Genomic DNA, 27328 nt, shown 5'->3' with positions numbered 1-27328 from the left:
GCCTGATATGTCTGTGTTCTTAGTTGCCAAAATCATTTCACTCCCCTTTTTTTCTCAAAGTTGCTACACCCCTTGCTGCTCTCCTTCAGCTTTTGACCTGACAGTATAATTCATTGAGGAACTTGAAGCAACCAGACATGAATTCCATTATTTCCTCACCATCTAAACCACCAAACTTCTCTGCCTCTAAATCTGTCTTTCCTTCTACTTCCCTGAATGAAGGGTACCAAAGGCCAACCTGATGCTTAGGCTCAAGATCCTCCTACCTGTCATTTGTGGTTTTCCCCTCTTTCCCTTTCTGCTGGACATTCTCGTCATCCCCATGGTCTACTGTCTCCTGGTTTTCAAAAGCCTTTCCCTGACCCTAACTATCACTCTAGCTACTGACCCATTTCTCTTCTCCCCAGTCACTGGTAAATGGTATGTATTTCAAATAGAGAATTGTCAATTGTGTTGAATGCTGCTGAGGAGTCCGGGGTCCACAGTTTTGGACCCTCAAGGAAGCATTTATACTTTACTGTCTCCATTTCCACATCTCCTGTTGTCTTCAGCCTCGCCTCACCAAGCTTCTGCCCCATCACTCCCCTGAAACTGCTCTTGTAAGGGTTCCCAGGAATCCCATCTGTCATATCCTGTGTACCCTTAACTTCTTGGCAGTGTTCAGTACAACTGAATCTTCTGTTTAAAAACTGGTTCTCCCCAAAGCAGAGCCTGAGACAAAGTCTTATATGCAGACTTGTTTATTTGGGGGAAAGATTCCAGGGAGCTCACATGATAGATCCCAGACAAAGAGAAAAAGCCAACAAGGTTGTGTTCTGGTGTTGGCCATGGCTATGGGTGACCGATGCAGCCAGTACTTGATTCAGAAGACTCAGATTTATAAGACCTTGAAGAGTCTTATAAAATATGCCTTAGAACTGTCTGCTTGGGGGTTAAGAGAAGAAACATGTGTCTGTCAGATCTCATCCCTTCTAGCTTAGGGGTGGGCTCCCACATGTGTTATCTTTCTAGGCCTCACCAAGTGCCAAGTGGGTTCCCACTCCATGGGCCAGAGAAGCTCCAAGGCAGGAAGAGGGAGGTATCTGGTTTCTACCTGATGTACCTGTCTGGTTGCACCTGCGTGAAGCCTTTAAAGCCTTCGTTGGGGCACCTGGGTAGTGCAGTTGGTTAAGCGTCCCGACTCTTGGTTTCAGCTCAAGCGTGATCTCAGGGTTGTGATATCGAGCTGCACGTTGGCTCCTTGCTCAGCACAGAGTGCTTAAGACTCTCTCTCCCTCTGCCCCCTTCCCCCCCCCCCCCCCCCTCTCTCTCTCTCTCCCTCTCTCTGAAAAAATAAATAAATCTTTAAAAAAAAATAAAAAAGCCTTCCTGGGACTTGTCATTGCATCAGTGACTGGAGTAAACATTAGGGCTGAGAAGATGTAAAGGAGTCATGAGCTTCCTGGCACCATACTTATCAAGTATCTATCCATCTTACTTTCTGGTTTCTCCATTTCATGTCCTAATGTTGACATTCCCCATGGCTCTGTACTGGAGTTGCTGGTCTTAAAAATCCAGACACTTTCTAGGTGACCTTATTCATCCCCATAAATGTAAATATCATCTGTTTGACTTCCAAATCTAGCCCTAGAACTCCACACTGGTGTATTTAATTATTTGCTTGTCTCATTCCATCTCATCATTTAGGGAATTATTGTAACATTAATACCCCTGTAATCCTTATCCATATCAAGAAATAGACCCAGAAGCCTTACTGTGTGTTTCTCCAACCCTTTTATGCCACCATGCTTCTCTCCAAAAGTAACCACTCTCCTGACTTTGTAGTAACCTCTTGTGTTTATGATGTTATCACCCAAGTGTGCATCTTTAGACTCTGTTGTTTACACTTGCCTGAATTTTTTTATATATTTTTGGACTTCCTCACAATTTGAAGGACCTGGGCAATTTTCATCTGTAGTGTTTTTGGCAGTCTAGATTTTTTTCATGGTGCCATTTATCATGTTCTTTTTCTAATGTATTTCTTGCAAATTGGGTCCAGACACTTGATCAAATTCAGGTTAGATCCCTTTAGTAGGATTGCAGCTGGTTTTCTTGTCTCTCTTTTGTAATGACATCATTGTCTAGATATGTTACTTCATGGGGTTACAAATTGGTGACATCCTACTTTAGCCATTTTCATTTTACTCTCGAATTTTTTTTTTTTTAAGAGATGCTTCTTTTTATCTACTATTTGATAACTCAGTAGTACAGTTTATATAGGAAAGGCAAGGTTAATGATTTTCCTTAATTTATCAGTTTTCAAGATAATGAATTGGTTCCCTGTCATCCCCTGGAGGAGATACTTACATTATTATAAGCATTTGCGTTTATATACATTTGATAGGCTTTGATCCACTGCAATTCTTATATTTATCGAAGCTCAAAGTATTCCATTTGGGGCAGTAGGAGCCTCTTTAAGTTGCCTCCTGAGTCCTTTAGACATGACCCCAGTGATTTGTTAGCTTTCTTACTCTGGAATGACAAGACGTACCAGATTCATCTTAAACATTTCTTGCCCCAGACTTGGTAGAGTGTTCTTATCACCCATTTCCAAGGTGAGTGGGGGATGGGTTTCCCCACACCAACAAGCAAGTCTCTGGACACTGGGTAGGCATCCTACAATTCAACTCCATTCTGACACTATCTGCCCAGAGATAGTAGCAGATCCCACAAGACTGCCCCTCCCACCTTCGGATGCCAGTTGCAAGCCCAGTTTGTTACCTGTGCATTTGATCCAACTGGCTATAAATCAGAGGTTCCTATGACCATTTTTGTAGGTTTACTTAATTTGCAAGAGTAGCTCACAGAGCTCAGGAAACCCATTTACTTACTAGATCACTGATTTACTACTAGAGATACTGAAGGATACAAATCAACAGCCAGATGGAGAGATACATAGAACAAGGTATGAGAAAAAGGTGGGGAGCTTCCATGGTCTACAAGCACACCACTCTACCATGTGTTCACAGACCCAGAAGTTCTCCAAACCTTGTCCTTTTGGATTTTTTGAAGGCTTCATTTCATAAGTATGATTGATTAAATTGTTAGCCATTGACAGTCCAACCTCCAGCCCCTCTCCCCTCTCTGGAGGTTGAGGGGTGGGATTGAAAGTTTCAACTCTCCAGTCACTGAGTTGGTTCCCCTGGCAACCAGCCCCATCTCTAGGTGACCTGGCTGCATTCTAAAAGTCACCTTATTAACATAACAAAAGACACCTTTATCTCTTACCACTTAGGAAATTCCAAGGGTTTTAGAAGCTCTGTGCTAGAAACAGGGACAAAGACCAAATACATATTTCTTGTTATAAATCACAACATCACAGTTGACATCAGCCAATTTTCCAAGAAGCTCTGGTTTCCTTCAGTAGGAAGTGGTATATCAAGACCATAGTCTGGGGGATTGGTCATTGTTTCTAGGCTTTTCAGGGGAGCTAGAAAAAAAATATGTATTTATTTAATCATAAAATATCTCTTGAGATTCTGCTTTTATACTGCTGTATGTAATTCATATTCATGACTATAAGGGTTTTACTTACCCTCTTCTATGTTATATCTGTATCTCCTTTCTTCCACGTCATGAATTTTGCTTCTCAAGGACATAAGCAGTAATAGAATTAGAATATCCCATAATAATTCCTTTGTTTTATCCCAACTGCACACACAACAGTCTCAGAGGAACAATGCTAATAACATTGATATCACTAATATTAATATTACTAATAATACCACCAACAGTTATGATTACTGGAAGCAGTTAAAAAAATTTTTTTTGGCATATATAGTATCCCCATTTTTTTATGCTTGCACTCTAGTTTTAGGAGGTTGTAACTGTTACATACTTTTTAACCTGTGTTCAGTTCTACATGTAATTATATATTTAATGCTGACTATCAGTCTTTATATAACATCTCTGAGTCATATCTGTTGTGTGAAGCTTACTCTCTAGTAGATTCCTGAAGAAGTGCTCACAGGAACAACATTCCTTGAGTTCTCATGTAACCTTAATACTTCGTGCGCTTTGTACCTGAAGATAGGTTTTGCTCAATGTGTATCTTTGGCTCATATTATCTTGAGTGTCTTAAATATGTTACTTGATTTTCTCCTGCCTTTAAGCACTGCTATCAGAATGTCTGATAGTAATGTAATTTTCTTTTCCTTTTGGGCTGGACCCCCAAATAAGTTTTTATTTAAAATCCATTGAGTTTAAAATGTAGCGTTAGGGGATGCCTGGGTGGCTCACTTGGTTGGGCGGCTGCCCTCCGGCTTGGGTCATGATCTCAGGGTCCTGGGATCAAGCCCCACAGTCCCTGCTTAGTGGGGAGTCTGCTTCTCCCTCCCCCTCTGCTGCTCCTCCTGCTTGTGCAGGTGTGCGCGCACGCGCGCACTCTCAAATAAATAAATAAAATCTTTTTTAAAAACATAGCTTTGAATATTTATTTTAGGAATTTTTTTAAGTTAGTTTTTAGTATTTATTTTGTCTACTTTTCTTTAAGAACCTCTATTATTCATATAGTAGATCTTTGATTGTTTTTAACATTTGTCACTTTTTTCCAAATGCTTTTTTTATCTCTTTTTACTTAAAAAAAGTAAATATTTCTCTTAAGACCTTTGTTTTTCCTATTTTTTCTTTCTTATGCTCCTAGTTTGGCCTTCATGTCTAAAATTGTTTTCTCCTTTTATTTCTAATTCTTTCTTGAATTCTGTCATCTCATTTTCTAATTTTGATTTATGCTATTTTATTTCTTACTTTTTAATTTTTTTTAGGTCGTTTTGAAATAGCAGATTAAAGTCTGTGTGTTTTATGGACATCTCTTTCTGGCATGCTCTCATTGACTTTAGGGATGTTATTCTGCTCCTTATTCTGTTTTTAAAAATAATAACTTAGTGTGGGACTTGACTTCAATACTTTCATGTTGCTTTTTTTTATGTGAGATTAGTTTTCTTTAACTTTTAGAAGGAGGCTTGGTTCATGTAGCTTTCGTAAAGTATTAACAAAATATGAGGGCTTGTGTTCTTAAATTTCCTGGTTTTGTTTCCCTCTCCCACTTGTATCTGGACCATCTCTTTCCATGGTCTCTGTCATCCATATCCTTCTCAAGTTTGATTCCACTAACAGCCTTTTTGCTACAGTGTGGGGCTCTGGCCTGGAAGGGAACTCTGGCTGATCATTTTCAAAAGTTCATAGACTCTAACCGCTTCAGATGCTGTTGTGCACTTGGCCCTGTGGTTGTAGGTAAAATCCTGCCACTTTTAGCTGCTGTTTTGTAGTTGGCCTGCTGTGCTTTCAGTGAATTCCTGTAGGCAGTTTTGGTATCTTCTGTTTTCATATCTGGCAGATATCCTATAGCTTTTCTGTGCTTCCCCTTGTACAGATGCAAATACTGGGCAGATCTTGTGGTTGTCCCCACCCACTTATGTTTTGGGTTTTATAGAGCTGATACTCTGTCACCAAGTTTGGTTGTAAATGTAGTCTATAGCTTTTGAGTTGTAGTGTCAACTTGCTCATTTTTTATTTAGGGGTTTGGTTTCCAGTACCACTCCATCCTCCTATAGCATTCTCAAGAAACTAGTAATTTTAAGCCGAAAATAAATCAGCCAAATCTCTCTTTGAATCAACTATATGGTTATTCTTTGTAAATGATAAAACTTCTTCGGGTGTGCCAAGATGATCAAATTTTATTTTTACAAGAGTGAAACAAAATGCACATCTGCTTTTTTCTAAACCACACTGCTGTGTCTCTTTTCTTGGAGCCCTATCAAAAATGACATCACAGAATGGAATATATTGTTCCTAATTTAACACTTTTGGGGTGGTTAGATCATATGCATGTAAATGTTAGAGAAGTGTTGAGATCTTTGGAAATCATTGTGTTAAAATATATGTTTCCGTTAGTGCATTAATATTATAGATGAAGTGCAGTTCCTGACTTCATACACAAGTGTTAATGAATAGACACATTTACCTACTGATTAAATATAAACAGCTTCCCCCACATTGATGGCTGAACAGACTAGGGCTTTAGAAAATTATTACTTAAACCTTTACCTGGCAGTCTCCTCAACTTTCCATGTGATTTATGTGGCGACTGATTTACCAATGGCTTTAAAATGATCTTCACTCCCTTGGCCGCCTGGCTGGCTCAGTCAGTAGAGCATGCTACTCTTGGTCTTGGGATTGTGAGTTCAAGCCCCATGTTGGGGGTATGCTTAAAAATAAATAATTTCTAAAATAAATAAAACAATATTCACTCAGAACTAGAGCTTTTTAAGATAATATAAGATTCCTTGACTAGGCCACTCTGTCAAGTATAGCCTCATAAGATCATAACAGATTACACCTCTCATAGTTTTATTGAAGAGATAATATTCAGTAGAATTTATTTTCACTTAGACTTTATTGTTGTAAATCAAAGTATAAAATGTCTTAGAAAAATTATTTAAATGCCATCACAGATTGATGGATGGATAGAAAAATGGATAGATGTTTATAAACATGAAGTGAGCACAGAAAAAAGTTAATGATAGAATCTAAGTGATGGGTATAGATACGTTTCCTGTAAAATTCTTTCAACTTTGCTGTATGCTTGAAAATGTTTGTAATAAAGTATTAGAGAAAATATCATAAATGTTAAACCTCTGTGAAAGTGAAGTAGAAGATACCTTGGATTTCACTCTAGAATCCTTATTTAAAACCAAAGTTTGTAAGAGCTAGAAGAATTATACTTTGAAAGTTTCTTCTGTGTGTATTCAAGCACATTTTTGTCACTTGTATGAAGGAAGAATTTCTTTAAAACAGGTTGTATCTGTTATTCATGGAAGCTCTCTGTCCCAAATGGCTTCAGGAAGGAGGTTTCCTTGATACAGGCTTAAAATAAAAATCAAATTAAAAAAATTTTTTTGAACTGGGTGCCAGAAGATGCTTTTATAGACAATTCCCTCCCCACATACTCATGCCTACGATAGGGTTTTGTTTTTGAGCTGTGACAGGAGGGATGTGTTTGGGGCATAGGTTCAAGAAGATTGTAAAGTGATGATGGTATCTTTGCTACCTGCCCATAGCATGGGTTTGGCCCCTCAGGATTAGAGAAGTAAAGGTCAGAAAGTAGACCTCCTGCAACTCTGGGCACCAGCCCATGTGGGGCTTACATGTCCCAATGTTCAGAGAGTGAAGGTGGAGGCCATTCTGCCAACTAGCGTGGAAGTCAGGTCAGCTGTGGTATGTTGAGGGCTGACAATTAGAGGAACATCCACAAGCAGCATCCTTGGCCTGGACCTCATTGTTCTCAGAGTGTGAGCCTTCTGCAAAGACCTCAGTGGGGTTCATTCAACTAGGTTCCTGAGCAGTGATGAGGACATCTGTACGGAAGAGGAAAAGGTGGTGGACCCACGTGAGACTGCCGTGCCAGACTGGGTAGTAGACAGAGATGAATCTCCCTTTGGTGGCTGATGGAAACAAATGAGGGATGCTTTGAGTACATTTATTGTTTGAGAATAAGTGCCCTAAAAAGCAGAGCCTGAGATGGAAATTCTTATTCAAGTAATTCATTTGAGAACTGTTCTCAGGAGAAGGGTGTGAGGAAAGCAAGATGGAGCAAGGGGAAGACAGCTACCCAAAAATGAGGTCTTAGGTAGAGGTTAGCTTCAATCAGACCTCACAAAAAGCTCTGGAGAGTAGATTGCACCTCACAACTGGTCCCTGAGGCGAAGGGAGTTGGTCTTCCATAATTTTCTATCAGCCAGTCATTGGCTGAAGTTTGGACCAGCTGTAGAGGTTTGGAACAGCCTTCCAAATGAAGAGGCTCCCGAGGGCAATTCTTTGGAGAAAAAGGAAGCTGTGTCTTATTAAAATCCAAACTAGAGTAGTGGGTGCATGGCCTATAAAAGGGAGCTGAGTGGGGCTTCCTCTTTCACAGGTTGGGGTCTCTGAGTCATTGTAATCTAGGTATAAATGGGAAGTGACCCTCATTTTATAGTCTCAGGCTTTTGAGGCTAGCCACACTCACCAAATATTGATCTTAGATTATCTTCAAGCTTGTAGACCACAAACGGGTAATGTGCTTTGCCTTTAGGGACTATACCTGATTATAGCATTGTAAGCTCCATACTCACGACTGGATGATTTTTAAAATATGAAAGGAGTAATAACAGTGTAAAAAGAAAATTTCATTCAGGGTTAGCTCTCAGGGAATTCAGTCCTGTTTCTACAACTTCTGTGACTTCGGCCAAGTCTTTAAACCTGTCTGGGTTCTTGTTAGATAAGGGATAATTGACATTTGCTACAACCTTAATATTTTGCTTATTCTATTTAGAAGGTAATAGGGAGCCGTTGAAAGTCCTCCAACAGAGGCCGTTTGGTTTAAAGTATCTTGAAGAAAGGTGAAGCCAGTAACACTGGGGGTACTGCCTGGAAGAGTGAGAAGCAGAGAGACAGACTAAAAGCTGACACAGTAATCAGACTTGAGGTAGTAAGGCCTTCCCTGCTTCTTCCCTCAACCAAACTAGGTTAGAGTCCCTGCAGAAGTCTCTCAAAGCATCTTGCAATTACACATTCAGTGTTCACTTTATCCACTAAACATTACTTTGCATAGGGGCAGGAACCATGCCTGTCTTATTCATCATTGCATATCCAGAGGTAGACACCATGGTGTCCAGCAAATATTTGCTGAATAAATGAGGAGCTTGAATAAAATAGAGGAATGTAGTTTAATTCAATTGGTCAAGAATAAATGACAAGTCTTGGTATCTGATGAAGGAGAAGAGTGACATAACTTTAAAGCTTTGAGCCTGAGAGGGCATTAATAAGTTAGAAGGGTAAGTCTATGAGTTTTCTGTTGCTGCAGAACGAATAACCTTGGATTAAAATGATGCACAATACACCTATTGGGTGGGGAATCTGGGCACAGTTTAACTAGGTCCTTTGTTTAGGGTCTCACAGGCTGCAATGAAAGAGTCAGCCAAAGCTGATATTCTTCTCTGGAGTTTGGGTCTTCTTCCAACCTCGTTCAAATTGTCAGTTGAATTCAATTCCTTGTGATGATAGGACCGCTCAGCAGCTAGTGGCTGTCTTCTTCCTAAGTAGTTCACAACATCATCATTTGTTTTTTCAAGGTCAATAGAAGAATGTCTTTGTTCAATTCTCTTCTTTCATGGAAGGGATACACCCTGTTTTAAAGGTCTCACCTGATTAGGTCAGGCCCACTTAGGATAATTTCCCTTTTGATTAACCCAAAGTCATCTGATTGGGGATCTTAATTACATCTGCTCAATTTCTTCATCCTTGCCATATTCCACTGGCTAGAAGCAAATCACAGGCTTTACCCACACTGAATGGGAGAAGATAACCCAAAGGTGTGGATACCAGGGGGTAGGAATCACAGGGAGCCACTCTGGAATCCTACAGATCACAGTAAGTCAGCTCCATCCTTGTCACATTTGAATATTAGTGGGAGACAAGAAGCCAGTGATGGGTGAAAGGTCATATGGACTTGTGGGTTGGACACAGTTGGTACTAGGAGAGAAGGTTTATTATCCAGAGAGGAAAGCAAAGGGACAAAGACACTCTAGGTTTTGGGAAGATGTATACTATTTAGGAAAGGAAGTGGACCTAGAGAAGAAGAGAAAGATCAGCAAAATAGAGGAAAGGAACTCAGAGTGAACTCTCACATAAGCAGGAGGGAATTTCAAGAGCTGGGAGATTAATAAAGTTGAAGGTCACAGCCCTGGAGGGGAACACTGGCAAAGCCATCCATTTGACCATGCAGTGACCTTAGAGAACACTGGTGTGGTGCTGCGGTGGTGGCAGAGTCGAGGCTGCGGGGAATTAGTGAAGCAGGGGCTGGTAAAGTAGCGGAGGAGGAGTGTTGGGTCGAGGCCTCTGAGAACTCCCACATCTGTCAGGGGCTGGGCTGGGTCAGGAGTCACTGCTTCTGCAAGAGAATGAGCTTCCACCGGGGCCTGTTTACTCTAGCTCTTCCTACACCGCCCTCTGTTGACTTCCATTCTGCAGTGTGAGGTAACCCCACAGTTTGCCTTCAGGCTGTTTGGGGGCTCTCCTGGGCAAGACAAATGAGACTTTTAGGAGAAAATATAAGTAATCTACCAACTTGGGGAATCGGAGGTAGGGAGCCTTTCTGCTCTCTGAATAATTAAAAATAGACTCTTCCATCTAGTTCGTGACTTGAATTTTTAATGATGAGTAAAAATCCCTTGCTTGGTTTCTTTTTGGCCAGGCCGCATTTCTTTCAAGTCAGGAGCCCAGTTGCCCTAGATGTTTTGCAGAAATCAAGTAGAATTCTGAGGAAATGAAATAATAGGAAGCATTAAGCAATTTTTGGGCCCAAGACAGATATTCTGAGGCTCTTGAAATAACCAGTATTGAAGAGGTGTCTCATTAATCAAATGCAGTGTTGCCATATAAAAGCTAAATTTAATTCCAGTGTAGGAAATCCATAAATGGGGCAGTTTCTCTTCATGGCATCTCAGGATTGTGTTCCATTCTGTCTCCTTTCATTCAAAAGATCAACCTGAAATAATTTTGTTTTTATTATGAGAGGTGTGTAGCTAACAAAGACCAACACAGTGTCATTTGATTGTATCAATATGGCAACAGTGTTGGACTTTCTTGTATCTCACTGTCATTATTTGTTACAAATCCTTACTTCCATCACCAAGCAATTCACATAAGTGTTTTCATCTTTTTTTTTTCTTTATCATTTGTTCCATGTTAAAAATTCCTGGTTATAAATACTATTCATAGAGAAATAGGATTAAAACCTACAGCTTTAAGAGTTTATAATCATCTCTGCAGCCCACTGCGTTCATCTAACATTTTAAATGGATTTTTCCATCATTCTAAACCAATAGGGTAACTGCTATACACACTGTTGTAAAGTGTATTTCATGGCTCACTGGGTTTTTCTGTCTTTAACTTTACAATATATGTAATTTGATTAAAAATTTTGGCTGGTCGGGATAAGGAGAAATAGAGGGAAATTGCTCTTAACGGAATCTGCAGTGTGCCTGGGATTATAATTGAAGCAGAAATGAACATCTTTCTCTGTAGGAAGTTAAAGAAAGGCTTTGTTCCATTTTTACATTGGAGATCATCTGTTATTGTAACCTAGACACCTAAACCCACTCCAGATTCAAAATGTGCCATTTATAAACATGCATGCCAAGTTTCAAATGCCCTTTTTAATGTTTGCATATAATTTGAAGCTTGCAATGCCAAAGTAAAATACAGTTTCCATTGTATTGCATTACCCACGCTGCATGTGAGCTGCCTCTTTTCTCTGACATTACTTGAATAGACCAAGCATAGTTTGACTTGGTTCAAAAGAGGAATGTTTCTCGGCTCAACTGAAATGATTGCTAGGTAGAAGCTGCCAACTTCATTTTCCCCCCACAGAAATGTACATTTTTCCCTATTATAAAATGTACTTATAATAGAAATGAGACAGTTCCCAAGAGTGTGGTTATCCAGAGGTAATCTCAACCCAATCTGATTAGAGGCAAGTGGCTCATGCCTCAAAATGCTCCAGGGTATGATTATTTTATGATAACCATACTCTGTATCATGTCTTATTGATTAACTAATAAAGCGTCAGCATTTCTATTTAGAAGAAAAGCTGAGAAACCAGGGGAGGATTCTGGTTCTAGAAGGAAGTGATTCTTTTGAAGGACCCAAACTACCTCTTTTGTGCCAACTTTTTACAATTTTGGGTGGAACATGAAAAGTCATCACGTGCCTATTTTCACATCACTTTGGCGATAAGATCATTCGTTTGTTAAATCTGATGTATTGATTTATATTTAAATGTACCATAAATTGTTGCCTCTCTCTGTTGTGAGAGGAGAATGTGTGAGAGCAGAATGACATTTCTTTAAAGAATGCTGCATTTTGTTCTCCTCATCCAGATGACTTCATTGCACAGGTCCAGGGAAATATAGATAGAACCCGAAAAATATAGCAACCAGCTTGCTATGGAAGCCATATGCTGGTAATATCAGCTAGCTTTGGAGTGAGAAGAGCATATGACTAGCAGGCAAGTATTTTGCAGCTAGAATAGCTCTTGGACTACCACTAGGAATGTGTCCCATGGCATATAAGTCCAACAATCAAGTACCCACAATATCCATATCTCTCCCAAAGGCTATGACTACGTGTATATGAAAAAAGGTGGGATAAGGAATTGAAGCAATTACCTTACATGATTCAGTTCAATTCAACAACCTGTTTTGTCATAGTTACTTTATGTTTTCATTGTAAATATAAGCTTATGGCCCAAATTACCAAATTATTGCCTCAGCATTCCATTTTCTCTTACTATGTAGAACCAGCTAATATATTCAAATTCAAAAATGTTCCACAAGTAATAGTGTCCAGTGGAGTTCTTGGTGATGTATGTTTTTGATGAAATTTCACTATCTGAGAAGTATCATCTAGTCACTTCTATAATCATTGGTCAAGAGGCCCTGGGTGTTGGGGTCAGGAGATCTCTTTCACTCCTCAATCCATATCCTTGGCTATACATTATTGATGTCACTCTAACAAAGATATACATAGGATTAGCTTAATTTATTCATTCCTGCTTTAAGTATCCCACTACTCACAGAGCCAGTGGTATTTTTATCTTCAAAATCCAAATCTGCTAGAATGGAATTTCTAATTTCCCAAAGAACATTTTACCAGAATCTCTATCTTTAAGGTTTAGGTTTAGTATTTGTCACGGGAACCATCCAGACTGTTTTCATAAGGACCTTAAAACTGATCAAACTGATTATTGAACACACCTCTTCCTATTAATCTGATATTGTTTCTTGCCCTTTTAAAAACAGGATTTTACTGCTCATCTCTTTTTTTCTCCTATGATGGCAGTGTTGTTTTTTTTCATCAGACCTTGGTTTGTGTTGCTTGTTTGTTTGTTTCTTCTGGACAGACACACTCCTTCTAAATTATCTTTGACAGTCTTGCACAGCAAGATATGAAGGCTCTGCCCCCTACGTTCTCAAAATTAAGGGAACACTGAACTCGCAAAGACTGATGATGACATTTGTACTAAGAAGAGCTGTCCAGGAAGAGCTCCCCCAACTTTTCTCCCTGGAGTGAAGAGCCAGCTACTCCATTGGTTCTGATCTTCGCAGATGTTAACAGATCCTGGGTGAGGATCAGCATAGATGAGTAATGATTGGTGTTCTCATGTTTTTTCTTCTGTTTGCACTTATTATGGAAGGGAGGCCTCATTAAAATGGAGCCAGGAGGCCAGAAGGGGGAGCTCTCGTGCCCTACCACTCCTTATCAAATGTAGAACCCACAGGAAGAGCAGAACCTTCCCAGACCAAATGAATACTGCTTTACTAGCCCGCAGAAGAAAGGTTTTCTCCTTGCCTGGCAACAGCCCAGCCAATGAGAAACTGCCACAGCTCTGCCTGTGAAAAGCCACTGCACTTCAAACTCCTAGTTTACTCCAGTGGACTTTTTGTTTATAAGACCCCCTCCCAGCTCCTCCCTTTCCTCTGTAAGAGTGTTCCTCTCCTTTGTTCTCTTGAGTTGCCTGTGGTTTTGACATGGCTTGCATGTCCCAAATGACAATTCTTGGCTCTTCCCAAATAAACCCATTTTTGCTGGCAAAATAACTGAGTTTTATCTTTAAGGTTAACATAACTGAAGCTGTTCTGTTTTGGTTTGGGTTTTTTTGTTTGTTTGTTTCACATTGACCAGTGGAAATAATTTAGGTATATGAACACATTTTAAGATATTGTGTGTCCTTCTATCTCTGACCTTCTCATGTCTGGGTCTCTGGCTGTTCCTTTTGGGTGTGTAGTTCAGTAACTCCCACATTTAGTTAGCACAGGCTACATTACACTGCAGTAACGCACAATTGTGAAGTTGAGGTGTCTTAAAATAACATTTATTTTTCATTCTAGAGGTGAGAGTATTGGTCAGCGGGGTAGGCTCTGCCCCACATAACCTCACTTTAGGACCCAGGCTATCAGGAGCATTGCTGTGCCCTGGGGCAGTGGAAAAGAGAGCTCTGGGGAGTCCTGCATAGGTCAAGTGTTCTGGCCCAGAAGTGATACACACTGACCAACATGATGCTCATAGTCCATCCAACAAGGATTGTACCAGAGAGAACAGACAGGACAGAGCTATTATAGGTCTGGAGTAAGGGAGAGCTGGAAGCACTTGGTGACCAGCATGAATGACTATCACATCCCCTCAGTTAAAACAATAGAGCAGGCTGCCTGGGTGGCTCAGTCAGTTAAGTGATCGACTCTTGATTTCAGTTCAGGTCGTGATCTCAGGGTCATGAGATTGAGCCCTGAGTCAGGTTCTGTGCTTAGCAGGGAGTCTGCTTAAGATTCCCTCCCTACCTCTCCCTCTGCCCCATTCTCCCCCCCGACCAAAATAAGTAAATAAATCTTTTAAAAACAAAACAAAACAATAGAGCTACCTTTTTCCAGATTATGGAGGAGCTCATTAGCTTTTCTTCTCACATTACCTAATAAATCCTTACCATACCTCAAAACCCCAGATTAAAGATACTGTCATCAAACTTTAAGGTTTGAGGGTACATTTATTAGTTTTCTATTGCTGCATGAAAAATTACTGTAAACTTATTGGCTTAAAACAATCTGTATTTTTTATCTGGTACTTTCCATGGATCAGGAGTCTGGATATGGGTTAGCTGGGTGTTATGCTCAGAGTCTCATCAGGCTGAAATCAAGGTGTCCGCAGGGGCTCAATGCCATCTGAGGCTTAGGTTCCTCTTACAGTCTCACTGGTTGTTGGGTGAATTCAGTCCCTTGTGGTTATTGGAGTAAAGTCCCTAGCTTCTTGCTAGCTATTGGTCAGGGACAACTCTCAGTTCCTAGCAGTCACACTCAGGTTCTTTGCCACACAGCGTCTTCTAGAAGCAGTTCGCAGCACAGTTGTTTGCTTCTTCAGGGTCAGCAGGAGATGCTTCTTCAGGGTCAGCAGGAGAAAGCTCTCTGACTTTGTTGATCTCTTTCAAGGGCTCTGCTGATTAGGTCAGGCCCACCTAGGATAATCTCTCTTTTGATTAACTCAAAGTCAACTAATTAGGGGTCTCAATTACATCTACAAATCCCTCTGCCATATAACATAATGTAATTATAACATAACGTGATGTATCAATGCCATTATATTTACAGGTTCCTCTCACACTCAGGTGGTAAGGGGGATTATACAGGACATATACACCGAGGGACAGGAACCTTGGGGGCCGTCTTAGAATTCTTCCAACATGGAGACATAGAGGGACCATATCTGTGCAATTAGAAGCCAGTCTTGCAAGCTGGTAGTGCTTGGGACCATCTTAATAGCTGGCTTTACAGAAGAATTTGTTGTTTTGTTCAGTGCATCAATACCCAAAACATAAAAAGAAGGAGAAAGGGAGGGAGGAAGGAAACCAATGTGAAATGACATCAAGTTGAGATGGCCATGAAGCGGTGAAGGAGCCACACGTGAATCAGATCAGCATCCCAAATGCTGAAGTTCCAGTTTATTTCCAAGTGTCACACTGTCTCTTTAATATAGATAAATGTGGCATTCTTAGATGGCCCTTGGTGTATCTTATTGTGTCTCCTTTTTGATACAGCATTTCTTTAAGATTTCCTTTAAAGAAACTTACTGTGTTATTCTTTTCTAGAGAGCAGCACACTGGTTGCTTTGCTTCTTGCTCAACTGCCTAAGACGGCTCATTATTCTATAATATGTGCAGTATTGCCCAGAAGTAATTTTCCTTTTATTTTTGCCCACAAGGTGGAAAATTAAGGTTGAAATACAACTTTATCTTTGCTTTTCCCAGAAGAGGTGACAGTGTAGTTTTTCCTGCCTGTTTTTCAACAAGCAATGAAATATTATTTTGGCTACAACTGTTGACTCCTTCATTCTATTTTGGCAAAAGTTTTATGTAGAGAGTCTCCTGCCTTTGTTTATGCCCTAGAGGCCCATGCTAGGGTCTTGCAGGATGGGGGATCCACTTTCAGAGCCTTTGTGACCTAGTTTTTCTGCCTGTCACTGCTCTCACATAGGCCTTCACATGCTACTCTTCCTTTTCTAATTGGAGAGGCTCGTTCCCCATCTCCTCATAACATTTCTGCCCAGGAAATACCACTTTTTTTTCACTAAAGAAACGAGGAAGCTCTAACAAAGACTTGAATGTTGATGGTTTCAATTTCTCTTTGGTCCTGAGTATGCAATACTAGTAGAAACATTGACCAAGAGAGACTCTACATGTTAAGAAATTTTATCTTGATTTCATTATTTTCTGTCCCCTGTTGGTCCTTTTTAAATAAATTCCAATGTGATAAAGTATTTAAAGAACTTTAATAATGAAGAACTACTAGGATTATCTTTTAGGCCCACTTTTATACACATCTTTTCCTCTAATTACATTTAACATCATTTCGTGACCAGTACCTAAGGTGAACTAATTTGATGGGAAAGCATTTTTTTTTCCAACTAAGGAATGTTTAAAGAGTCTATAAGGTCCTGAAGCTTCTATTCAATATTCATTCAGCACAAATTCTCGAGGCCTGGGTTTGAATTACTGTTCTGCCACCTCCTGAGTATGAGTCTTATGCATATTACATATTTCTCTAAGTCTCGTTTATTGTCTGTAAAATGGGTGTAATAAGCTCTAGCTCCTTAGGTCATGAATATTCAAAGACTGTAATCACATAAAAAATATATTACATTATCACCAAGTTAGGAATCCAAGGAATGGTCTAGTCATTTAATATAAAGAAATACATAAGTACAACCCATTAACTGATTATTAGCGAAAAACCATGGCATCATCTCAGCAGATGGAGAAAGGTATTTGAAAAACTTCGACATTTAATCATGATTAAAAACTCTTAGCCAACTCTGAGGAAATTCCTTTATTTGATAAAGATATTGACTGAAAACCTAGAGTAAACATTTTTATTAATGAAATGTTAGAAGCATTCCATTTAAAATCAGTCCAAAGATAATAGTACTCATCTATTACCACTTCTGTACTTAACATTATACTGCAGTTACTAGTCAACACAGCAAGGTATGAAAAAGAAAGAAAAGCATAATGGTTGAAAAGCAGGAAACATGATTGATAATATTTATGGAGGGTATGACCACTTTGGAGAGAACCCCAAGGAACCTACGTACATAATAAGAGAGTTTTTCAGGCTAGTTTGATTATATGATTAATATATTAAAACCAAAATTTTATTTGTATACTCAAACAACAAACAGTTGGGAAACATCTTTTAAAAGATTCTCTTTTATAAAGAACCTAGAAATTAGCCTAACAAAGGACTCCCCAGGTTGGTATGGAAAAGATTATAAAACTTGCTTGAAGTCCTTACCCAGCATATATTTCATGGCCAATAACTATAATCACTAAGAATTATGTGCAGATCTTCAACTCCCTTGCATTTTCATTGCATGCTGGCCTGCTTAGCCAAAATCATAGTCATAGCCAACACTCCCTCCACCCTAGCCCCATACCTGTGCAACTGAGTGTGACTAGAGTAAAATAACACAAACATGCCTGCTGGTTTCACTTTAAATTTAGGATTGCTCATTTTAACTGGGCCCTACTGCTTCCCTGAAACTATGCTGTGTTTTTTTTTGGTCCATTTCTATTCCCATTCTCCTATACCAGTGTTTTCAAAATGGGTACATGAACATAGAATCACCACGTAATCCAACCATTCCACTCCTAGGTAGACACTCAAAAGAATTAAAAGCAGGTACTCAAACAGAAATTTGTACATCCGTGTTCAGAGCAGCGTGATTCACAATTGCCAAAAAGTGGAAACAACCTAAATGTCCTTTGACAGATGAATGGATAAACGAATGTGGTATTTATGTATAATGGAATGTGATTTTGCTTTAAGAACAAGTGAAATTCTAACACAGGCTACAGCATGGATAAACCTTGATAACATTATGCTGAGTGACATAAAAGGCAAGTACTGTATAATTCCATTTATATGAGGTAGCTAGAATAGTCACATTCATAGAGACAGAAAGTAAAATGGTGGTCACCAGGGGCTGGAGGGAGGGAGGAATGGGGAGTTGTTTAACAGGTACAAAATTAGAGTTTAGGAAGGTGAAAAAAGTTCTGGAGATGAGTAATAGAGATGGTTGTACCACAATGTAAATCTATTTAATGCCATTGATTGTATACTTAAAAATGGTTAAAATGGTAAATTTTATATTACATATATTTTACCACAATTTTTAAAAGGGAACATATCTGGGACACCTGGGTGGTGCAGTTGGTTAAGCATCGAACTCTTAGTTTTGGCTCAGGTCATGATCTCAGGGTCATGAGATCAAGCCCCACGTCTGGCTCTGCGCTCACCGATGCATCTGCTTAGAACTCTCCCCCCTCTCCCTCTGCCCCTCCCTGCCTCTCTCTCTCTTCCTAGAATACATAAATAAATCTTTTTTAAAAATTACTTTAAAAAAAGAACATATGAAGGCTTCTTACGAGATTCGTGGTCGAGGCAGTCACTTTGTAGATATACTCTTTCCCAAAACTAATGTGCCTAAGAATGTCTGAGATCCAGGAGTCCTCTTTCACGTTTGCTCTTCTCTTCTTTATGAAAAAAATATTTTCAATCATGCATCTCATCTATTATGAATCTTATTATGGAGCATGGCCCTGGTGTGTAAGAAACTAGATAAAGAAATAATTTGAAATATTGTTGTACATGTTGAGAAAATGAATGAGTCATTGTTGGGAAATATTTATTACTACAGCTCAGTTATATTCCAACTCTTTACTTTTAATTAAGCTGAACAAGAACTAATTGAGTTGTCAGCAGATAGATCATTAAAAATAATTTTTAATGATCGATATAAAATATTTATACAGATAATCATTTCTTGAAATATAATTAATATACCATGTTGTATTAGTTTCAGGTGTACAACATATTGATTCAACAATTCTGTGCATTACCCAGTGCTCACCACAGTAAGTGTAGCCACCATCTGTCACCACACATTATTACAATATTATTGACTATATCCCCTATGCTGTACTTTTCATGTCTGTGACTTATTTATTTTATAATTGGAAGTTTGTACCTCTTAATCCCCTTTATTTATTTTGCCCATCCCCCCACCCACTTTCCCCCTTGCAACTACCAGTTTGTTCTGTGTATTTAAGAATGTTTTTGTTCCTTTGTTTGTTTATTGTTGTTGTTGTTTTAGATTTCCACATATAAGTAAAATCATATGCTCCTTGTCTTTCTCTGTCTGATTTATTTCGCTTACCTCAATACCCTCTAGGTCCATCCATGTTGTCGCAAATGACAAGATCTCATTCTTTTTGATGTGTGAGTAATATTCCATTGTGTATATCTATTGATGGACACTTGGTTGTTTCCATATATTGGCTATTTTAAATAATGCTGTAATAAGCATAGAGATATATGTCTCTTCATGCATATTAGTGTTTTTGTTTTCTTCAGAGAAATACTCAGAAGTGGAATTACTGGGTTATATGGTCTTTATATTTTTAATTTTTTGAGGAACTTCCATACTCTTTTCCATAGTGGCTACACCAATTTGCATTCCCACCAACAGTGCACAAGGGTTCCCCCTTTCTCCACATCCTCGCCAACCCTTGTTATTTCTTCTTTTTTGATTTTAGCCATTCTGACTGGTGTGAGGTGATATCTCTTTGTGCTTTTGATTTGCATTTCCCTGATGATTAGTGATGTTGGGCATCTTTTTATGTGTCTGTTGGCCATTTGTATGTCTTCTTTGGGAAAATGTCTATTCAGGTCCTCTGACCATTTTTTTTAATTGGATTGTAGATCTTAATATATTTTGGATATCAACCCCTTATTGGGTATATCATTTGCACATATCTTTTCCCATTCATTCAGTATGTTGCCTTTTCTTTTTGTTGGTGGTTTCCTTCACTGTGCAAAAGCTTTTTAGTTTGGTATAGTTCCAATAGTTTATTCCTTCAGTTAGGAATATACACATAAGATTCATATAAGAACTCTTTGCTTTTACTTAAACTGAACTGAAAAATAATTTTTGATAATAGATATAAAATATTTATAAAAATAATTTTCAATCATTGTGATTTTGATAAATAACTCAGGAGTTTCAAAAATTTTATAACTTTGCTTTAATAAAACTCCTCTTCCCAACTAGTTATAAGTGAATTTATATCTTATGCAATGATAAATTTATGGTGAAACATTTTAGATGTCATTTTAAAATGTATGAGGAGATACCATCTTTCAAAATTATTTTAGGAGGTATGCAAAGAAAAAAATTTGATGACTACTAAGTTAGTTGATTACTTGATATTTTTTCCTTTCTGCACAAAGTGCCAGCTTTTCCCAGATTCTGTCAGCCGATGACCCTGCTTTCTCTTACACTGAGAAAATTGAAGCAATCAAAAGAGAACATCCACAAACCACCAACTTCATGCACACACCTGCTAGCTTCTGCACCACACCACATCCCTCCTGTTCCTATAGATGAACTCCCCAAGCTATTAACTAAACCTAAGCCCCCTCTTTATGCCCCAGGTCCCACCCCATCTTATCTATTCCAGGGCATTGCTCTAGCCATTGACCTCTCTATTGTGTCATCCACTGTTTCTCCTTAATACAGAATCATTCCTGTTAGTAAACAGATACGCTACTATTTCCTTTTATCTTAAATACAAAAACAAAACCTGTCTTGATCCACATTCCCTTCTAGTGACCACCCATTTACCTCAAACCCTTTATATATAATTTTACAATTTACAGCAAAATTCCTTGAAAGAGTTATCTATTCTCAATTCTTTTCTCTCATCATTCACTCTTAAGATAGACCTGCTTTGGTGAGGCCCCTACCCATTCCCACTGCTCTTTGTCAGTGCCACCAGTGGGCTCTGCTTTGCCACGTCCAGTGGTCAGTTCTCAGGCCTCATCTTACTAGACCTGTCAGCAGCACTAGACCCATGAGACCTGTCCTTGAAATGGTTTCTTCATCTGACTTCCAAGACCTCCTAATTCCCTCAAGTTGCTTTCTGGTCACTCAGTACTCTGTGGATTCCTCATCTATTCAGCTTCTTGGACCTCTTCTCTTTTCTGTCTATATGCATTACCTAGTCATCTCATTCAATCTCTTGTCTTCAAATACCATCTTCTCTGCTTGTTCCAGGTATCTGCTCTTTCCCTCCAAGATCTCTTCTCCATCTTTCTCCAACCTGGTCTCTGCCTCAGGTGGTTGACTTGTCTGTACTTTATTGACAGGCCTCTGTGCCTTCTCACTTCTAGTTGGTTGTGACCAACAACAAGCTGTGGCAGCATAGTCAGGGAAGAGAGAAGACTGATGTTGGGATATTTATTTCCTCAACCCCTTCTTTGTGGGGACTCTTAACCAAGATGACTCCTCTCAAGGCCCCCTTCTCCACCTAACTTTCTGTTTCCAAGTTCCCATAACGCCTACCTCTCCTGTTCTTTTAGAATTTGGAACCCTCAGGATGTTCAGCGATTCCTTGTATTTCTTTGCACGCTCACCTCTAATAATCCCTTTGTAAATAAACACTCCTGAAATATTCCTAATTTGAGTATGTCATTGTTTTCTGTTGGGACCCTGACTGTTTTGGTGTAGATGACTTCCAAATTTATAACTTTATTTGGAGTCTTCCTTCTGAACTCCAGTCTTCCATATCTAGCAAGCAACAGAGCACCTCCTCTGATCCATCTAACAGAAATCTCAAAGTTATCATGTCCAGTATTGAGCTCCTGACATTCTCCCTCCAACCTATTCATCCACCACTCTTCCCCATCTTGGTAAATATGTCTGATGCTCAGACATATCTCTCAGGCTAATCAGTCCTGGCCTCCTCTCCCACCTCCCGTCTGCTCTGTCAGCAAGTTCTCTTGGTGCTACCTTTCACTGGCCTCTTCTCACCACCCCATTGCCACTACTCTGATCCAAGACACCATTATATTTCATCTGGATTATTGTAGGAGCCTCACGGATGGCCTTCCTGCTTTCTCCCTGCTTCATCAGTTCCAACACAGCGGCCAAGGCAGTCTTGTTACACACAGTCAGATCATGTCCCTCCTCTGCTATCAGCCCACCCTCACCCTGATCTACGTGATGGGTCTCTGTCACCTTTCTGACCTCATTTATAATTCCTGCCTTTATTTTCTGCACTCCAACCATTGTGGGCTCCTCAGAGTTCTTTGAACAGACTAAACCAGCCTAAACTTGCTGTCCCTCTGCTTGAGATGCTCTTCCCCTAGAAAGTCATATAGCTGGTTTCCCCACTATCTTCTGAACTTTTACATATTTATTACTTATTTATTTTACTTTTATTTATTCTTTTACTTATTTATTTTGTTTATTATCTTCTCCCAACCAGAATATATGTTTCACGAGGGCAGGGATTTTTGCCCTTTGGAGTAGTGTCCAGCACAAAGCAGTTGAATTTTGAATGAAATGAAAACATTAAAAAAGACCTAAATAAATGGAGATACATGGTTTTATTAAATAGGAAAGCTCAATATTATAAAGATGTCAGTTCTCCTCAAATTGATGAATTCAGTGCAATTCCAATAAAAATCCCAATGGAGTTTTTCAAAGAACTTGACAATTCTAAACATATATTAATGAGCACAGCCTAAGAATTGCTAAGCACTCTTGAAGATTAAGGTGGGGAATCTGCTCTTCCAGATATCAGCACTTTTTTATCAAGTTGTGGTAATTCAGACAAGGTGGTATTGATTCAGGACTAAACAAATTGGTAATAGAACAAAAGAGAAAACCCTGAAGCAGACCTATGCATTATGGCAACTTAATATATGACAGAGGCAGCTCTGCAATCACTGGAGGAAGGAAGGATAATTCAATAAATTGTCCTGGAACAGTCAGTTATCCATAACAAAAAAAATGTAATTGGATCCCTACCTCACACCATACATAAAATTAATCCCAGATAAATTACACATAAATGTGTAGGACAAAACTTCAACATTTTTAGCAGAAAATAGATCATTATCTTTATGACTTTGACGTAGAGAACCTGCTAGAAATGACCAAAAATTTGCTAGCCATGAAGAAAATATTGAAATATTTTTGTGTACATAAAAATGAAGAACGTTTGTTTATTAAGAGACACGGTAAAGCAAATGATTATTATTCAGAATATATAAAGGACTCCTAGAAATCAGTTAGAAAAATACAAATATCCCAAAATGAAAATGAACAAAGCCTTGAACAAGCTTTCACAGCAGAAACACAAATGACCAATATTCGTGATAATATACTTAATCTCTTTAGTAATCAGAAAAATTCAAATTTGCATTGGAAATCACAGGATTTTTGTTTTTATTAAAAAGTGTCATAATACAAAATGTGAGTAGGGATATGGAGCAAATGCAATACACACTGCTGGTGGAAATACCACTTGGTGCCCTCATGGGGAAAACAGTTAGGTATTGGCCTCTAAATGTAAACACTCACTTGGGTACCAGGAGACCTGTATAGGAATGTTTATAACAGCACTGTTTACAATAACAAAAATCAAACAACTCCCCTCCAAGAATTAAGAGGTTAGAAACAACCCAATGTCCATCGACTGTGTAAATAAATTGTATTAAAATCATATGATATAATATTTTAGAACAGTGAAAGTGAATGAACCACAACTACACACTGGCTTTCTTTCTAGTCCTATTGGCCTGTGTTGCCCCTGTCCTGGCAGCTAACGCAGCTCAGCTCTAGGACAGAATAGCCAGTCCTTCAGGCAACAACGTGGACTTTCAGTGTGAGCCCTTTTTCCTTCTCCTTAAACTCAGCTTCTGACTCATTTTGCCCCTGGCTTCACATTCCCTGGACCTCACCCCTAAACTAGGCTCAGTATGCGAGAGTGCGGTTAAGAGATGATTTGTGAACAGTGTTAGGCTTCTGACAGGAAGAGGAAGGAGAGAAGGGACCTCAGATAGGCAGCCATTGTCCACTGCAGATCTCCCTGGACTTACAGTGGGGTTACATCCTGATAACCACCTCATAAGCTGAAAATATCCTAAGTCGAAAATGCATTGAATACACCTAAGCAACCAAACATCACAGCTTAACCTACTTTAAACATACTTAGAACACTTCCATTAGGCATTAGTTCGGCAAAAATCATCTAACGCAAAGCCTATTTTGTAATAAAGTGTTGAATGTCTCAGGCAGTGGATGAAACACTGTGCTGCGAGTGAAAAACAGAATGGTTGTCAGTGTATCATTGGTCACCCTTGTGATCGCGTGGTTGACTGGGACCGGCTGCTCACGGCAGCTGCGCAGCATTAGGAGAGAGTATCGTAGTGCATATGGCTGGCCCAGGAAAAGATTAAAATTAAAAATTCAAAGTACAGTTTCTACTAAATGTGTATCGCTTTCGGACCATCATAAAGCTGGAAAGTCGTGTCCACCTGGGTTGTAGGTCAGACACCGTAGCGCTGGTTGACACCTCTTCCCTCTTGCCCCGCTGCAGACTCCTTGAGGGGAGCGGCCATGTCATCATTATCCATGCATTCCCCCAGCATGGCACCTGGCACATCTCAAGTATTCAAGTAATACCGAACAAAAGATGAGTCTAAGAAAGACCTAACTGGTCAGACCCAACAGAAACAGAAATCAGGTCAAGAGCCTCTTTGCCAGAATCAACACACTCACTGGGAAAGATGGTAGCTACAGATAAGGAAATGGGGAAGATGACAAACCAAGAAATAGAGGCATTTAGGGCTTTCTTTGGCTAGCAAAACCAGAGCGTACTGGTCAGGGGCACTGGTCCTCCAGAGCAGCAAAGTGTATAGGACACTTGCTTTTTGATGCACATCCTATGTGGCAGTAACTCCACAACAAGGTGATGTTTTCTTGATCTTAGAAGGAGCACAGCAGAAGCTTTTGTCCTTCAGTTGCCGGGGCGGGGAACATGGCTTACCATTCAACTGGAACAGTATTTTTGGCAGCAAGGCCTTTTAGTAGCTTTTCTCAGCCATCCCCTGCACCAGCCAGCCCCTTACTGGATGGGCTGGCTGGCAGCATAATGCCCTGGGCCTGGTTTCCCCAATTAGCCCGGTGTTAATGTTTTGTATCCCTCTGGCGATGACTAATTTACCACCCCTGTGTCTGAGGAGGTACAGAGCATTCAGAGAAATTTTCCTGACTTCTGGTCAATAGTGCCAAGACCTGGTCAGTGTATTCCAGCATTCAGAACAATTGTCTCTCATTCCTGCCTCCACGCTGGGGTCACCTCATGCAGTGATGTGCTTTGTGCTTTGCACAAAGGTTTTGCTGAGAGGCAAGGGGAGCTGAATCCAGACTACATTTTGCTCACTAAACCTGGAGGGAGGGTTTGCATCCTGTACCTGCCTGGAGGAGGGAGCTCTTTCTTCTTATCAGGGGCATCCACTGCTGGCCAAGCCTGGGCTTCGGCTGCCCAGAGAGGTGCCTTCACCCAATGGGCACAGAGATAAGTACTGCCTTCCCATCCTGTCCCTAGGAGGGACCCAAAAGCATTGGACTGATCTGCGATTGCTCTTGCTGGGAGTGAGACCATCTGCAGAAGGGCCATGATCATGGCCTGTGTTCTCAGCCCTGCTCCTGAGAGTTTTGAATCTTCCTGATCACTGCCTATCTGTGAGCATCCTCTGCCCAGCCTGCTGGCCGCCTGTGTTCTGGCTCCTTGCCTGGCTGATTCCTGGCTCACAGCTTAGCCCCGAGCTTCCATTTGTGCCCAGGCCCCTGCCTGGCTGCTGACGCCATCCCTGGATGCTGCTGGTCCTGGCTTTCCGTGCTGACTCTGGGCTTCAAAACTTAAAGGCTTAGCACTCACAGTAGCCTCAGATCCAGACAAGAAGGGATTGTTTTCCACCGAGTAAAGTATTTCTGTCCAGCCCAATAAGACATCGTTGAACAGCCGGGCTTGACCCACTGGTGCACTCTATACATACCCCTGTTTACAGATGGCCTCATAGACCCTTCTGTTCCAGGCATACCTCTACCCCATTCTTCTGGTCCATGACCACAGAGTTCATTCCACTCTTATCTCTTAATCTCTCTAGATTCTCTCTAGATGTGTATCTCTCTAGATTACAGATGATCTTTCTCAGTATTGTTTGCAGCAATGTGCTCAAATTCCAACTAACATCCTTCATAGCTTGACCCATCTCCCAAGATTCCCCAACCTGTGCCTCCCCCAGGAGTCACCCCATCACACCACATACACACACACACACATATGCATACATGCCCATGTGAGTGTGTATACATGTGCACACATACACACAGACCCACAGAGCCTGCTTTGGATTTAGGGTCCAGAGATTATTTGGCTTCTGAAGCCATATGCAGGATGAGTCAGAAGCCTGCAAAGAAAATCCATGTTGTTACTGGAAGGACTGGCTGTCCCATCCTGGAGCTGAGCTGCGTGACTTGCTAGGATAGGAACAACACAGGCATATAGGACCAGAAAGAAACTCAGGAGCGGGGAGGAATAAAAGATCAGGGAAATTGATTCTGTCAGAATCCTGGGAGAAAAGATCACACTTTGAAAAATGTGTTTGGGGAGCACCTGGGTGGCTCAGTCGGTTAAGCGTCTGACTCTTGACTTTGGCTCAGGTCATGATCTCAGGGTCCTGGGATCGAGCCCCACATCAGGCTCCACACTCAGCAGGGTGTCTGTCTGCTTGAGGATTCTCTCCCTCTCCATCTGCTCCCCCACCACTGCTCTCACACACACTCCCTCTCTCTCTCAAAATAAATAAATAAATAAATTTTTAAGGAAGAAAGAAAGATATGTTTGGGAGGGGTGCCTGGGTGGCTCAGTCAGTTAAGGCATCTGCCTTTGGCTCAGGTCATGATCCCAGGGTCCTGAGATTGAGCCCCACATGGAGCTCCCAGTTCATCGGGAAGTCTACTTCTCCCTCTCCCCCTGCTTGTGCTCTCTCAAATGAATAAATAAAATGTTAAAAGAAAAAGAAAAACGTGTTTGGGAGCCATCATGCCTCCGGCTCTTTTGCTCAGCCCCCGCCCCTTATCTGACCAGAAACTATGAACAGTCCAGCTCCCCTTTCCCCCATAATTCATTCTGGCCACCTAGTCATTCCAACACAACTTCTACGGCTTAAGCTCCAGGTGCTTGCCTCAGTCACCTTGGCTATAGGAGACTACTTTGTGCTGGCCTCCCCACCCCCAGCAGCTGGCCCTCTCCCACAGGGGGATCCTGGCTTTCAGGCTCCACTTCCTGCACCCT

Source organism: Phoca vitulina, unplaced genomic scaffold (genome assembly GCF_004348235.1).
Source record: "Phoca vitulina isolate PV1807 unplaced genomic scaffold, GSC_HSeal_1.0 scaffold6, whole genome shotgun sequence".
NCBI lineage: Eukaryota > Metazoa > Chordata > Mammalia > Carnivora > Phocidae > Phoca > Phoca vitulina.
The sequence above is the reverse complement of the archived record's forward strand: the minus strand, read 5'-3'. Positions refer to the sequence as shown.